This window comes from Chanos chanos, chromosome 7, assembly GCF_902362185.1.
Source record: "Chanos chanos chromosome 7, fChaCha1.1, whole genome shotgun sequence".
Lineage (NCBI taxonomy): Eukaryota > Metazoa > Chordata > Actinopteri > Gonorynchiformes > Chanidae > Chanos > Chanos chanos.
In genome coordinates, this window is record NC_044501.1 from 22,195,769 (window position 1) to 22,212,916 (window position 17,148).

Consider the following 17,148-nt stretch of genomic DNA (forward strand, 5'->3'; position numbering starts at 1 on the left):
GACCTCCATTCACATTTACACACCTATATTTGACCTCCATTCACATTTACAACTCTATATTGCATCTCCATTCACATTTACAGATCTATATTTCACCTCCATTCACATTTACAACTCTACATTGCCTCTCCATTCGCATGTACAGGGCTGTTTTACATTGCATTCACATATACAAGTCTATATTTTTCACTTAAACACCGTGTGTGTGTGTGTGTGTGTGTGTGTGTAGCATAGATCAACAGTGAAGAGGCTTTGGGTCAAAGATCATTACAACCATTTGACCAGCGCCAGGATGTAAGAGGAGTCAGTTTTCAGAGAGGAGTCTGAAAGAGAGAGAGAAAGAGAGAGAGAGATGCTACAGCCTATATCATTTCAGTTTTTTTCTCTGTCCCGTTGTGGCTGAATGTCTACCCCAGGCATGCAAACACACAGAGCACAGAAAGAATGATTCCTAGAGGGAAAATTAGAGAGGGAAAGGAACCAGTTGTGACATTGTGGAGAATGCAGTCGGAGCAGCATGAGCTGAACGGGTGCAGCAAGTCTTTGGGTCTGTGTTGTGTTCAGAGCCCAGCCATTAATCCTCCTGTGGCTAGGAAATGTCCTGTTGCTAACGACATGGCTCTCTGGGGAGCAGTAATTTATGGACTCCAGTGTCACTGGTGCATGAAACGGGTCCCTCAGAAATGCCTTAGTGCCGAGAATAACGATTGATGTTCACAGCAGAGCTGAAGGGGCCTTGCTTCACACTTTGTAATGTTGATGCTGGTGATACATTTTTCAGAGAGTGAACTAATGCAAACAAGGCTCGACAGCACCTGTAACACGAGTTAGTGAGTATGTGTGTGTGTGTCTGTGTGTGTATGTGAGTGAGTGAGTGTGTGTGTGTGAGAGAGAGAGAGAGAGAGAGAGAGACAGAGAGAGAGAGAGAGAGAGAGAGAGAGAGAGAGGGAGGGAGAGAGTTAATAAGTTATATTGAGTATATGGGGGAGTAGATGTGATTTTGTTGTGGTAAAAAGAATGTGAGGTAATGCAGTGTTTAGAGAAAAATAAAGAAGCATTTCAACAATGTCAGCTTCTCCATGATTCATTATGTCTGTAATATAAAATCTACTTCAACCTCTCAAGTCTGAGACATTTGTTTCATCCATTTGCCTTATACCTTCATTTTTCTGCTGTTCTGACATGTTATATATGTGCTGTATGATAAGAAAATGTCATCTCAGCGCCAAATGGTGTCCATTAACCTTGGTGTTTGGATCAAAGCATTGGTCTGCCTTGAAGAGCATTTCATAAATTACCAGAATGTATTAGAGATAGTTAATCAAAGACTGTATATATTTGATATGCCTATACAACAAAAGCTATCTGGAACAATTCATTGTCATCATTTCTGTAGTTTCAAAACATTTTCTCAACTATGAGCTTTAACAGAGTAACTGCAAACATGTAAATCTCCACAAGATGAAAACAAACAAAAACAATAAACAATAAGCAACACATTTGTTTAGCCTCATCGAAGAGAGGAGAATGGAGAAACATGGAAGCTATTACAGAGGAGGTAGACTGAGTGCATTGGCTAATGGAAAGAGGAGCTGGAGCTGAAACTAAGCTACAACATGGCACAGCGAGAAGGAGGGCAGATGGCATCCACTGCAAACTGGCACAGTCTGCGCTAATGAGCATTCGACAGCTCAGAGGCACACAGCCATGCAGATCCAGGTCTCTATACATGGGCACTGTTTGTGTTCTGTGATATGCCACATCTGAGAGAGAATCTGAGCAGGTTAGGGTTCAGTGGAAGGGTGAGAGAAGAAACACAGGCAGCGGGAACAGAGGTGATGAGGGACATAGACCTACAGAGAGAGACAGAGGAACCCAGAGAGGCCGTATCCAGTTTAACACTGACCACTGTAATATCCAGCAATGTGCTGGTAGCAGAGGTGGATGCAGACTGCCTGATATAGACAGGGAGTGGGTGGTGCCAGAAAATGAAGTGGAGGAGGTCCAGTCAAGACTGGTGTATGGATGAGCCAGTGAAAGACAATGCTCCCTTTTTTAAAGATATCGATTTAACCTATTCATGATATGTAGGGTAACACTGACTAAGTCTAGCCCATCCAACAGGAATATTTGGCATTATTTCCTTAAGGATCCTGTCCATCCTCATCTGTCTTATGTTCTCCTGAACTACTTAAACCATCTCAATTAAACACTTCACTTCACTGACCAAACTTATCATCACTATTAAATTTGAACTGTTATGGACAATCTACTTTGTGATAAGCCATTCCAACAGGCTCGAGTGGGAAGATGTTCTTTTCTAACTTTTCTAACAAAAAATGAGGTGGATGCCAAAGTAAAACAGACCTGGTAGATCAATCTAAACCCCTCATAAGGTCTTTCCCCCTGCAATGACAACAGTTTTCTTGTTACAGCTGATTAATGAATTAATTAATTGGAAAATACCCAAATATACCCAAAAATACCCAAAGAAGTCTTCTTTCTTGAAGAAAGTGCCAACTTATCAGGACTATGCCAACCAACACTCTACACCAACAGACAATCAAACTGGATGAAAAGTCCAAAGTCCAGGTCTTCTTGGCAGTCAGCATCTTCCATGTGTCACCCTTGACCTCTGGTTGAGTCTCCATATACTGTCTGACCTGGGGATGACCGAGCTTTTCCCACTAGATTCCAACATTTACATCCTCAGAGCAGCATGACACAGGCATGTAATGTTTTGGTTGTTGCAGTAAAGGAGGAAATGTTACATATAATGTTACATATATTGCAATACAAGGGAAAACATTACAAGCATACGTGGAGAAAATTTGGAAAACTGATGTATAAAAACCTGATACCTCACATTAACAGACAAATGAGGGAACACCTTATTGCCCACATCAACCACTAATCACCGATCCAACATCAGACAACACACAAAGGCACAACTCAGCATATAGCCCATCCTGAACAGACCTGTCTCTGATTTTTCCCTCCACTTTCATTTATTCACAGAGACTGCTGAAGATCCATCCATGCAGCATGGGAAGCTGTATCTTCAGAAGTGATTGGTGTTCATTGCCCAGTCACTGTGAGCCAACAAACTCCTGTTCTTAGAATTAAACATGCGAATGTGTGTCTATTGTCAGGTGGTTTGCTAAAGCTTAATGAAGTCTCTGTATTTATTGTTTCAATAAACCGATGAGTCTACCACACTCACACATACACAGTTCTTCATTAAGGGAGGAATGCATCTACAGGCATTTTCATTAAACTGTATCCATATATAGCCTGTGTGTTATTAAGTCTCTGCAGTATGGGCCAGAGAAGTCTGCAGGAGGTATCTTAGAATTAAATAAATTGCAAAGGGCCACCTGTATAAGTAGCTCTTGCGAATGGTGATCGAGACAATCTGCCTCTTGTTTTTTTTTTTTCTTTTCTTTTCTCTTCCTTGTGTTTGTGTAAGTGACACAGAGCAAAGCAGTGAGTCACTGGGCGAGATAAGTGTTTTTTGAGACTCTTCCAAAGCTGGGTGAGATTAACAGAGATGGTCAGACAGAGAGCCTGTGCTATGCTAAATATTTCGACAGTAAATACGTGACCCATCCTATATCCAGGGGTCAGGTTACAGCCGCATCTGCACTGCATTCAATTATCTCTCTGGGACTGAACAACTCAAACACAATTATAACCTCAGGACACATGGCAGGTTATATAACTATTATTTTTTCTCTTACAGATTTATTGTGAAATAATTTTATTTTGACAATTAAACAAAACAATATCTCTGTGTTTGTCAGGTGCACTGACAACTTCAAAACCATGGTCAGTTAGCAGGCATCCAGCTATTTTCAAACAAAGTCATATTAAAGTTGACATGTTAAAACATGTTTGACATGTAAAAACCTTTCTTAAAACAGCTATTTGACACACATCGCTGCCTCCAACAAAGCAGATAACTATCTTTTTTACTCTGTTATTTTCTTCCTTTTGTTCAGGGACTGTGTTTCAGAGCTGTAACTTATGCAGTGGATGACTCAGGGTCCAGACCTCTGGAGTGTTACTGCAGTCTGCACTGCCTCTCTGTGGCCACACACAACACATCTGGGCCTTCGCCCCTGCTTATATAGACCATCCTGTTTCATGAGGTTTATATCAAAGCATTGTGCTTTACCCACAGATATTTTTATCGACCATGACACGTAAACAGGTCCTTACTGATAAGAATGGCAGGAAACGATATTTAAGAAAAAGACATTTGGGGAAGCATGTCTCTCTAACTACGAAACTTCAGTTTATGATGTCCCCATTTTTGTATTTGTGTGGAGGCTGAAACAATGCACAATGGTTTCCACTGTCTACAAACGCACTGTAATCTTAAATCAGTTTGTCTGTCCACAGGCAAGTTAAACTGATGTTACTGTCGATCCTTGCTTATTTGAGAGCTTTACACGAGTAGCTATGTTGGTCAGTCTAGTTTCCAAGATAAACCCACTGTCTCTGAGTGGGCTTTGTTCATGGTCTACTGCTGTGCATGTCTGATATAATTTTTAATCTTTGCAGAATATGTACTCCACTCCGAGGCCGCAGGAGTCTGCTGTAGGCTAAAAATATCAGATCCTCACACTGAGAAGCTCCTGCTGACTTGATCATTATATCGTCATACTGTGCACACAGTAACAGGTTGCTTGGTTTGGTCATTTATACATTTGAAAAAATGAGTCCAGTATTTTTTAATTAAAAAAAAACCATTTGTATTCTGCATCGTGTATTTGAAATAAAGATCAGTCAGAATACTTTTCACCATATTTTATTTTAACATAATGCCAATTCACTTGCTCTAAACTCTAAACAGTCCATTTTTTGTTGTTTCTCAAAACACTGTGGGCCTTGGCTATTTAGGTAATAGTTCAAATAAATATAAAATACCTTTACAAGCATAATAAAACAGAATTCCAGTATGGTAATGGTACTGTTAGGGAAGGGTTGGAATAGAACAAAAGAATACTGGAAAAATCACAATGCAAAGTATCAGCATCAGCATCCCTTGAAGTTAATCTCACAAACAAGGACACATATGTTGTCCAATCAGAGTTCAGAAAAGAGATTACATGTTAGATTACAAGATTAATCAAATCCAGCTAACCAACTCAAAAAAAGTCTGAGAGAGCTGGGAATATATGATATCTGCCACATCTGGGAATATACAATGGAATATACAATGTACAATTACAAAGTTTATTTGTTAACTTGCAGAATATGTGACATTCTGCCTAAGCAGAGAGGAACAGTGTTGTGCTCATCCTAGGTGCAGGAAATACATGCTTCCATTTGCTCTCAGAGGCTTAAATTAGGAAGAATCAAGAAAATGCCCAAAAAAAAAACAGAGAGAGAGAAAATCAAAAACAAGTGTTTCACTTCATTACAAATAACACCTTCGCAGCCAGCCTCTGCAACAGATTTTCCATTTGCTTAACTATGGCACTGGCAAACTGCAAAGTATAGAAGAGTGATTCTCTATGGAAGTTCAAATACCTGGAATGATTTGTACAACCTGATGTGATTTCCCAAGATTCGATGCCTTTTGGTGTATCCTGCAAACAGGCATCAGATACTGAAGAATGTATGTCCAATGCAACAGGAGCAGACTGGAAAAGGTTTGGTCCAAAGGCCGATTAAAAAACAGAACCTGAGATGTGACTATGTGTTTCTCCTTTGTGCTGAGGTGTGATGTCACATCTTTATAATGTCTTCTGGCTGCACCAAGGTTTACATTATTTACTACGATCACATATATCAGTTACACACTTCATATGATCCACTGCAATTACACATATCAGTTACATGTTTCATATGATCTGTTACAATTACATATCGGTTACACACTTCATATGATCTATTACAGTTATATATCAGTTAAATGCTTTGTATGATCTAACACAATTACGCATATCAGTTACAAGCTTTATATGATCTATTACAATTACATATCAATTACAAGCTTCATATGATCTATTACAGTTATATATAAGTTATATGCTTTATATGATCTGATACAATTATGCATATCAGTTGCAAGCTTTATATGATCTATTACAATTACATATCAATTACCAGCTTCATATGATCTATTACAATTACATATCAGTTACAAGCTTCATATGAATTATTACAATTACATATCAGTTACAAGCTTTACATAATCTATTAAAATTACATATATCAACTGCAAGCCTCATATGATCTACTACAATTACATATCAATTACAAGCTTCATATGATCTATTAAAATTATGCATATCAATTACTAGCTTTATAAGAGATATGTACACAATATTAACAACAGCATGTACTGGGTTAAAACTCCCAATATGTCAAAAAAACAAACAAACAAAAAATCATAAATACAAATTTGTTACCCTTATGCTTTGGTAAATGTGGATTTCAAAATATTAGTGATCATGTGATCACATAAAAAAATAAAAGCGACATATTAGACCTCCTTGTGGTGTCTTCAAGCACATTTTTCTTTTTCAGGTGCAAGTCTTTGTCTCTCCAGGTCCTCAGGTTGGTCCAGGGGGTTCAAGAACTGTTTCATTATTTTGAAGCTTCCATTGTTTTTTTCCTCTACTCTTTCCCCCTCTCCTCTCGTTTTTTCTTCTCTCTGTCAGCAGAGGAAAATACTGATGAAATCATTCATTAGACAGTTAGACATCTTAATGTTAACTTGTCCAGACATCATCTCAACTCCATCATCCCTGATGTTTGACAGTAAGTGAATAAAAACATTCAGCGGATTAAAACTGCTTTGGGTGAAAAGTAATGCTGAGTGACCAAAATTACAATAATATTTTTAACAGGATTAAGTGGTGAGTTTACCAGTTTGTAATAAAGCAGAGAAACTGCTGGCATAGAGTGGTCTGCAGCTAGTTCCTGGACTGTGAACAAAAGCGCATTATCTGATGCATTTCAAGTCCTCTGGTTGTGTGAGGAATTTTTGACCACATCTGTGAAACCGAAGTGCTGTGGTTGAATCCTTATCAAACGCTAATCTGAATCAGTTTGCATGAATGTCGTCAACATTTTTCATTTGTCACGCTGCATGTGAAGTTAAACTTTTCTTACGGTTTGCACAGTGAACTTTCAAATGAATAAGCGTAGAGGTAAAAGAGAAGATGAATGCGTTTGGAAGAGAAAAATAATGTTTGGCATATTTGAAAATATTTCAAATGCCCCACACTTCTACCTCAAACGCTCTAGATGTTTTCATGTCTGGTTTGAATCTATTGACTCTCTGCTTTAATATCAGGAGCAGGGGAAGTCCTGGGTGGCATCAGCTACATTGGTAAAAGGGAACAGAAAAATGTCAGAAAGTTGCAGACCGTAACGAACACGCCGCAGGGCTGGAGACTCAGGAATATTCTATTCCTCATGTTTTTGTTTGTAAAAAAAAGAAAAAAAAGAGAGAAAGAAAGAAAGAAAGAAAGAAAGAAAGAAAAAAAGAAAGACAACCTATATAATGAGAGGACCATAAAAAGGGAAAGAAGACTAATAATGTCGGAGGAACAGAAACTGTGGTTTGGAAGAGGAGCAAGAGCTCATTCTCTCTATCCCTTTTCATCTTTCTCTCTCTCTCTCTCTCTCTCTCGCTCTCTCTTTCTGTCTCTCTCCCCTGCCCTGCAATCTCTAAATCTCCCTGCCTCATCTTTCCTCTCCCTTCATATCTCTCTCTCAATCTTTCGCCATCTCTCTGTCTCAGATTTCTCTCCTTTCATCTGTCCATCTCTCTCCCTCACTCAAGTTTTCTTCCTTGGTCTCTGTCTAGAAAAGCCAGTTCTATTTTCAGTACCTTTAGGAGGTCTAATTAGCATGTGATGTTTGGGAGACAGGCGTCACTGATAGGGTGAAAAATGTGTGGACAAAGACAGACAGACAGACAGACAGACAGACAAAGAGCAGATCCTAATGATTTGTATTTCATCCTTATTTTCTATGCTGTGCTTATCTGTAGTGTGGTGGTGTGAAGTTTATGATAGAGTTTAATTTGTGATATGACTGCACTGAAACCAAGCAGTCATTTAGCTAGTTCACTGACGGCTAACGGATAGGTTGTACTACAGTGCACAACATTGGTTGGCAAGCACACTTTGCATTGGACTGTATGACACTGACTTGTTACTCACCCATGCAATACAGAGAACAAAGAAGTAATTACGCCCCAGAGGTGTGTGTCCACATGTGTGTGGTAATCAGATGCATGAACATCATAATGGATTGATATAAAAGCATATAAGATGTTTCTCTCTACCCCTTTATTCTGCCCCTTCACAGTTCTAACCACAGCTATCTGAAGTACAGCAAGGTTATTTTTAAACATTAATTCAGTGGTCAGTGGACCATACTTAGGGGTATAACAGGTCGTATTGTTTTGGGTTTGCGAGCCAAATTTTGACCTATAGGCAGATGGAACCTGGTTCTCGCTCACAATGTTGTGGTACTTGTTGGAGTTCATGATTCCATTGACCTTAACAAAATCCGCTGTGCACAGAGAGGAATCAAAACAGCTACGTATAACCAAAGCTCCAACATCCCTTTTCACCAAAATCACATTCATATTGTTATTGGTTGCCCTGTATACAGGTGTATTATTTTCTCTTCCAAAAACCCTATTGGAATTGAACTGTTTTCTGATGGCAGATATAGAGACTTTGAGTCCACATGTTGCAGCTGAGGCCTGTAGATTTCCAAATGGACCTTTCAGATTTTTTTTTTTTTTTTTTTTTTTCACGGGGGCCATCTGACTTGCTGTGCATCCCAGTTCAGGCCTGTTTATCACTTCCAGACATCTTCAGTCTTTTTATCAGTGCATTAATACTGGATAATGATATGACAGTGATATGTTCAGGTTTGTTTGTTTTGTTTTAAATAACTGTCACCCCAATTTGTGAAGGTCAGCAAAAATTCGTCTACTGCCAGTGAGAGTTCCCTCACTGTCTCTCACCATGGTGATGACAAAATGTTCAACAGGACACGAAGAGAGGCCACAAAACTATTAAGATGAATTGTAAAAAGGAATACAATGATGTAGATTTACAATATTTTGACCGAAAAACAGGTCCCCTCTGTCTGGAATCATTCCATGTTTCTACCAATCATACCCAAACACATCACTGACCACAGCATTAATGTATGGGTTTCATTATAAAGAGTATAATTTTAATACATTGTTTGTTCATTCGTTTTACTCTGTTCTAAACCTTCAGTGTTTATTTTGTGCAGATTCATATATTAGTCTATCATATGAATGACTGTAGTTTCTGTTAGCTGGCACTGTAGTCGTGTTCACTGGTATTTGTACCATACCAGCATGGACTCACATAGAGCAGAATCCCCAACGTGTATTGCTCATCTGGGCTTTGTTAATACTGATTTGGGCAGTTTTAGACACTTTGTTTGATACAAAACATTTTACAGATGATGTGGGATCACATTGATCTGTCCTCAAATGACTTCCTCTATGCCTTTGTCGGTGTAATTTAATTGTGTGTGTGTGTGTGTGTGTGTGTCTGTCTATGGTAAAAACAAAATGAGTGCTATTCATATTCCACAGACTTGTTTTAAACCAGGTAATTGGATAAAACATAATGAGTAACTAGCTGTGACATACCAACACACCACAATGACTAACGCAGGAGGGCATGCCCATCTACTGTGAAAAATGCTTTCACTACAGTGAATAAACCCTTACTAAAAAACATAACATGAGCGGAGGAATATGATATCATCATAGCCCTTGTTGTGTTAGTACTATCCAGTGGAAAAAGTGCTTTCTTAAGTGTCCAAGTTGTATTAATTTTTTAGATATATTCAAGGACTTGCCTTGTTATCTCCCAAACTGGCATGTCCAGTTTTCTGTGCCATCTTAAGTCCCTCCTCTGTTAGTGTATTACTGTTATTGTAACTGTGTCTGTTACCCTAACTGATCCTGTTACTGTTACTGTCATGCAGAGCATAAAACTGTGCCTAACTGGGAGGTTAAAGACTTGCACACATGTAACATAACATATTTGGCATTAACTTCCACTTAATTTCACCTGACTGAGTATGAACATCCCCACAGGAATGCAGCATGTGTGGAGACTAATGCCATTTCCCTGGACTTGCTTGTAACTGTACATGCACCTCACTGACACTGAAAGAGCAGCTGAAGTGCCATGACTAGACTGTGCTCTATCAGGCTAATAAACATATATTTATTTAGATAACTCAGATTAGTTATTCGCATGTTAAGAATATTGGGCCTGATGCAACAGATTTGTCCATCAGTGGCTCATACGAGCAATTTCAGAGAACCTGTCATTTTCACCAGTTTTCTTGAATTCAGAACTTTCTGTTTGGCAAGAACGAAATTTACGACCGGTCCAGACCTGTTGCACAAGTGCTGTGTAATTTGTTCTCCAAAGCTAGAAAACTTTGTTTCTGACTAATAAATTGAATCTACTCCATTACTTTGAAAGAATTTTGAGTTTTAATATAAAGATTGAACATTGCAATGTACAATCATTTGAGATTATCCTGTTTGATTCTGGTATTTGACTGCTTTACTCTCCTATACGAATGATAATATAATTAAAAGTGTATTAACATAACTATATTACTAACACTACTTTAAACTGAGGTTATTGAATAATAAATTCTATAATATCAGCATCTCAAACTGACAGTGCAACAACACCTATTTAGGCATATACTCTCCTTTTTTAAAATCAACTTCATGGCAAACTGTTTCTTCTTTTCTTTCAGTGATGACAGGGACCTCAAATGGCACTGTGTTGACAGAGCTAGTGATTTTTTCTCATTGCTTGGCTTTAATTGGTCCCTTAATTGCACTATTGACTCTGTTAATTATATGTTTTCCTTTACTGATCTCTGAGAGGAGGACTTCAATGTCCGCATTGGGAAAGTTCTTACTCGTTGAATGTCATTTTTAAGAATAACACCTCCGAACAAATGGGGCAGGATGCAAAGCCTTAAATGACAATTTTGCAGTGTCACTAATTCAAGATCCTCATGAAACTCACTTATTCATAATTTTCATGAATTCTCAGTTATTCACAATTCTCATGAATTCTCACTTATTCACAGTTCTCCTGAATTCTCTAATTCACAGTCCTCATGAATTCTCTAATTCACAGTTCTCATGAATTCTTACTTATTCACAGTTCTCCTGAATTTTCACTAATTCACAGTTCTGATGAATTCTCTAATTCACAGTTCTCATGAATTCTCACTTATTCATAGTTCTCATGAATTATTGCTAATTTACAATTCTCACGAATTCTCTCTTATTGTGAGTTGTCATGAATTCTCACTAAATCACAGTTCTCACGAATTCCCTAATTCACAGTTCCCAAGATTTCTCACTTATTCACAGTTTTCATGAATTCTCATTAATTCACAGTTCTCACAAATTTTCTGATTCACAATGCTCATGAATTCTCACTTATTCACAGTTCTCATGAATTTTCACTAATTCAAGGTCTTATGAATTCCCTAATTCATAGTTTTCACCAATTCAGAATTCTAATGAGTTCTCACTAATTCACAGCTCTCATGAATTCTCACTAATTCACAATTTTCATGAATTCTCACTAATTCACAATTTTCATGAATTCTCACTAATTCACAATTTTCATGAATTCTCACTAATTCACAGCTCTCATGAGTTCTCCAATTCACAGTTCTCATGAATTATCACTATTTCACAGCTCTCATGAATTCCCACTTATTCACAATTCTCATGAAGTTTTACACATTCACTGTTCTCATGAATTCCCACTAATTCACATTTCTTATGAATTCTCTAATTCACAGTTCTCATGAACACATGCTAATTTATGAAAAGAGCACATTCATTATGTGTATATGGGTCATTTACTTCTTGGTTATGAGATTTCATGAATCTGAAGGGTCAAACTTATACAACCCCAACATGCAAAAATGTATGAGAAAGTTGAGATAAGAATAACAAAATATTCTGGCATGAGGTCTGTATGTATCATTTCCAAGTCCTCCATTTTTTTTTTTTTTAATTTTAGCTTTCAGCCCCACCTGGAGAGAACTATGACATTCTTTTTTTCCATAAAACATACAGAAAAATATGGTAAGCAGGTACTTCCACACAAGTGCAATTCCTGACTTAATTAAGCAACTTTTACTGTACTAGGGCTAAGGCCATGGATAAAATATGCCGGATGGACCCTATAACCCCTTCTTTTGGCCACCACAGCTAAAGGAAAAATCTCAGTGAAAAAGAAATGATTGTTTAGGGAAGTGTCTGGCAGCAGCTTCAGTGATGAAGACAGCGAGACTCACTTACATTTTCTGAGAAACAGTGGCTGAGACTACCCTGGAATAGAAGTCTGGTGGAAAAGCGTCATCTGCTAAGATCAACTGTGGTCAAAAGTATGTTCTCCTCGACTGTGATGGCTGCTCACTGGTTTAAAATGCAAGGAAAAACAGACAAGCAGTTCTGAATCACTTCACCAAAAACACTGGCCCAGGACGTCACGAGGCAGTTTCATCCAAGAGCTTTGCAGAACTCACGTAAACATATCATATCAAACAATCCATAAACATCTTATTTCCCCTGAAAAAGCACAAGTCCTTGTGAAGTGCCAATGATCTAAGTGAACAATGGAAAAAAGTCATATCATCAGATGAGTCATCCTTGTCGATGTTCTTAGTGAACGGATGAATGAACATGTGGCGCACGGCGAAAGAATCCTCCAAGCCTGAGAGCTTGTTTTCAATGGGAAGGATGGATAGTGGATGGCTCTGGTGCTCTGGGGAGTATATTTTCCCGGCATGGTTTGGAGCTAACCAGTCCATTAGAGGGGAAGGTAAACACCAAGAAATAAAGATCCATTCTGAGCGATGATCGTAATCTGATTCATTTGATGGTGACGCACTTCTGTTCTGATCCTGGGGCACACTTCAGTTTGAGAATAAACATTAATGTGATTAAAACCATAAGCTGTGGCTGTTTCCATCACCACATCTCAGACTAATTGAACATTTATGGGTGGTCACGGGGCAACACCTGAGATGGTATTTTTCAACAAAAAGTAAACTGATGAAATATGACATGGAAGAACATTGTCATATTCCCCAAAAACAAGTTTCACACACTTGTGGAATGTATACCAATGACTATCCGGTATAACACTTTTACAAGCGAGTTTGAGGAATTAAAAAAAAATTACACATTTCTCAAACTCTTCTTTTACATCCCTCCCAAATGTCCTTGTGTACTCTTCCTTTTCAAGCAAATGGCATTGAGCATTATTCTGTAATGTTTTATGAGATGGAAAAAACAGACTGGATAGGATCTTCGATCATTCCATTCTGACATAATCATTCCCGATCCCTGATATCCTGCGGCCTGCCCTTATGGACTGAAACCACAGGTTTTCACATGAATTTAAGTCTGAGGACCGAGGAACTGGATGTGGTGCTTCGGATCTCTGTTTTTCTGGAACTTGCAGTGGCATTCCAGCATGAGGAAACCAAGTGTCCTGGTGGTTTGACAGAGTTCCATATCCTTTCATATACACACCAACCATATTTTACAGCAGGTACCATGGAGCTTTTCTCTGTATGCGTCCTTCATGGTGTTTGTGGCCAATCAGCTCAGTTTTTGTTTTTTGTTTTATCTGATCATACCACCTGTTTCCAATCCAAATGGCAAAATCATTTATCAAACCCCACAAGTTTACTTATTTTCGACATTGTTCTGAAAGCTGCTTCTCACAAGATTCCTCAGTGGAATCATGAAATCAAAGTGGTGTCTCACTGTCTATTTGGAGACTGTATAATTAAGATGAAACAATACATTTGTCAAACTGTGTTCCTTTCATTTTTCTTTGCCTCCAAGACCAGTCTTCGTTGTGTGTGGTCAAGATGCGCATAACTCCTCTACAAGCGGGTCATACGCTGTTCCAGTTTCTTTTCTGTTGTCCTTAAAGTGGTATAAATGGTATAACAAGGTTATGCAGTCTTTCCCTGTGGCCGTGGATGGCAAATTGATTTTACATGGGCATTACTTCATTTTTATACAACAGTGAATCAGGAAGTCATGGAAGGCCACAATATAGCTATTCTAATGTGAGCAAAACTTCAAAAGGTAGTGAAAAGAAAAAGAAATTATTCATTTATTGTTCTTTTGTTTGTTTGTTTGTTTGTTTGTGGTATTTAAGGATACAAAAAAATTGACAGTCATCTTCTGGAGAAAAAAAATGTGCGTTAAGAAATGAAAATGGTATACAACAAATAGGTAAATATAGTTGTCCTAAATGTTCTATCATAAAACACATCACTTTACTTTTGTTTATTTAATACATTTGTTTATTTAAACCAGTCATTTTCACTCAAGGATGCTTAGAATTGTGGAGTTGACTGTATTCTGTAAAGGCCTAATTAACTGTCAGATATAACTGACCTTTAGACTCTTTCATAATCTGCAAAGAGCAGCAGGAAGTGAGAAGACTGCTACATTTGTATTAACATATTTGAGACATATGCTAGGATTGGAGATGTTTTGAAAAGAAAGAGAAACATTTTTCCACATGTTTTTCATTTGAATCAAATGCCTTGGTCACTGTAATTTTCTTACTAAAAATCAGCATTATAATCTCTTTATTTGAGGGGTATAATCACTGACCACTATTGGACTCCTCAGAAACAGACTGTGCCATGCTGAACCCTGATGCCAGGTCAGTCCATGGTTATTGTACATTTTTCAGTTGTACATTTTTCAGTCAATTTTCAGTTGACTGATACTCTTAATCCAACTATAAGACATAGAATCAGGAGATCTGCTGTTCTAAAGCAGGTTCCAAAAATTATAAACTGTACAAAACAAGCTAGCTAGGATGAGAAATTATACAGCCTCTAAATCATTTCCCAGCATCTGCCGATGAAATGCCAACTGTCCTATTACAGAAAAAAAAAATCAGCGAGTTATCAGCGAGACCTTCTTTACTAAAATATCATCATTTGTCTAGGATTCACTTATGAAAGAATATAAAGAAATAGATTAATAGATTAAAACATAATAAAGAAATCAAATACCCACTAGACATCAGCGTTTTACATCCTGTGTTATATGTGCTCACTAAATCAGCTCAGATCTCCTCTCAAATATTGCGTGTTGAAAAACTGTTAAAAATGTTTCTTGGCCAAACCTGAGTAGGATGGTTACTGCTCTGTGGAAACACACAGAGGATGTAGGGTATGTTTTTTTCCAGTGTACTCTGATAATATCTACAATAGCCAAGAAAAAAATCAAAGAATGATCAAATTACCAATATTTCCACTCTGCTTCTTTCTTTCTTATTCTCTTTCTTTTCAGAAAGAAAGAAAAAATTCAGAAAATTTAAGATTTCAGAAGCAGTCCTGTTGAATTATGTGAGCGCGAGCAATGTTCACACTTTATTGCATATCCAATTACTTTAACAAAGCAATCACATACCGCATAATAACCAAGTAAACAAACAAATAAATATAAATAGGTCAATAAATAAATACAGTTATGACACAAAAGGACATTCCAGTCAAGGAAGGTCAGGCTTTTATCAACTGCTAACCAGACAGAAGGACGAGTTCCCAGCTCATATGAAAGTAATAAGAAAAGAAATTAAACGATAAAAATGAGGGGGGTGGATGGTGCATAATGACTCTGGGCGAACACGGCGGAATGTCTATGGATGCCACAAGGACGATTCTCTGCAGATGGATGCCATTAGGGCTGACTGATGGCCTCCGTGAATCGCGCCATGAAAGCCTGTGTTTCTTTTTTCCCTTAATGCCATTGGACATCTGATCTGCCAATGATAATGATAATTACAGCAAACAAACGATTTCTACTGTAGCATTCAGTGGAAACAAAATTTGGAGCCCTTGATGGAGGCTGAACTGAGACAGAGATGGGATGAAGGCCTTTCATAATGCTTGGCACTTATTTGGCGAGTTTTTTTTTTTTTTTTTGGTCCAACTGACATGTAAACCATGATGGGGTGAACAAATTCTATTGTCATGACATTTAGAGGAATGGCAAGTCTTCTCCTAAATGATACACCATAGAGAGTGACTTCAATTAAACTGAGTATAATAACAGTATAAACAGTGTAATGTGATAAACAGCATGAGGACACAATATCAAAACAAGCCAGGTGCATAGTATGGTAATAATCACCCTTAACTATTTCAAGATTTTTTCTTTCTCTCTCCTTTTTTTTCTCAAGCTCCTTACAATCATTTCCAGAACATTCTATGACAGCATTAAGAAATGCAGTGCAAAATAGCCAGGATAATCCCCATAACTGTTCCAAAATCCTGGTTCTAGGGAAATTCTGTGATTTTTCTCTGCTTGTTCATTTCTGTATGACTCCGTACAACATATGACTGTCTTGTCCTACACAGAGGGTCCGATGGCCAACGATAATTGGTTGTTGTGGCAACCAATGAAAGTCCTGCGTTTTAGTTTTTTTTTCCCAAGATCCGTAAACCCTACCCCTGGATGACAGAGCACAGTGAATGAGCTCAGAAAAAGGGGTGATCAAAGGATTGATACCACCATCACAATCACAGGTAGTCATGACTAATCACATGTGTGACTGGGATAGAGCTGGCTTAAGTAAAAATTACATCCAAAAAAAGGCCATTTAAATGGAAAGTAAACAACGTACAAAACGCCAAATACACAAAATACCAACCAAACAAAGACAAAACAAAAAACACAAGGACTACCTCTGGTATTGATAGAATGCCAGCAATTCAGAGAAGTTACCACAATTACCATGGGTCTAAACAAAATGAATGGCCTTCTATTGACAAGCTTTGGGAAACTTTTTAAAAGTCATACTGCCCTATCCTGTCCTACCAAAGCAAGTCTGTTTTAATGTAAATAGTTTTGTTTATTTTTTGCTTTTTTCATACGGACCATATGTGTGCAACAACTGTCTCACAAATGAGCAAAAGGCTAACTGGAGCCTGAATCCCATGTCTGGCATTGCGTTCTGCATCCTGGAGTCATGTGTGCATACACAGGCCTACAGACACTCCAAAACAAACAAACTGGAAAAG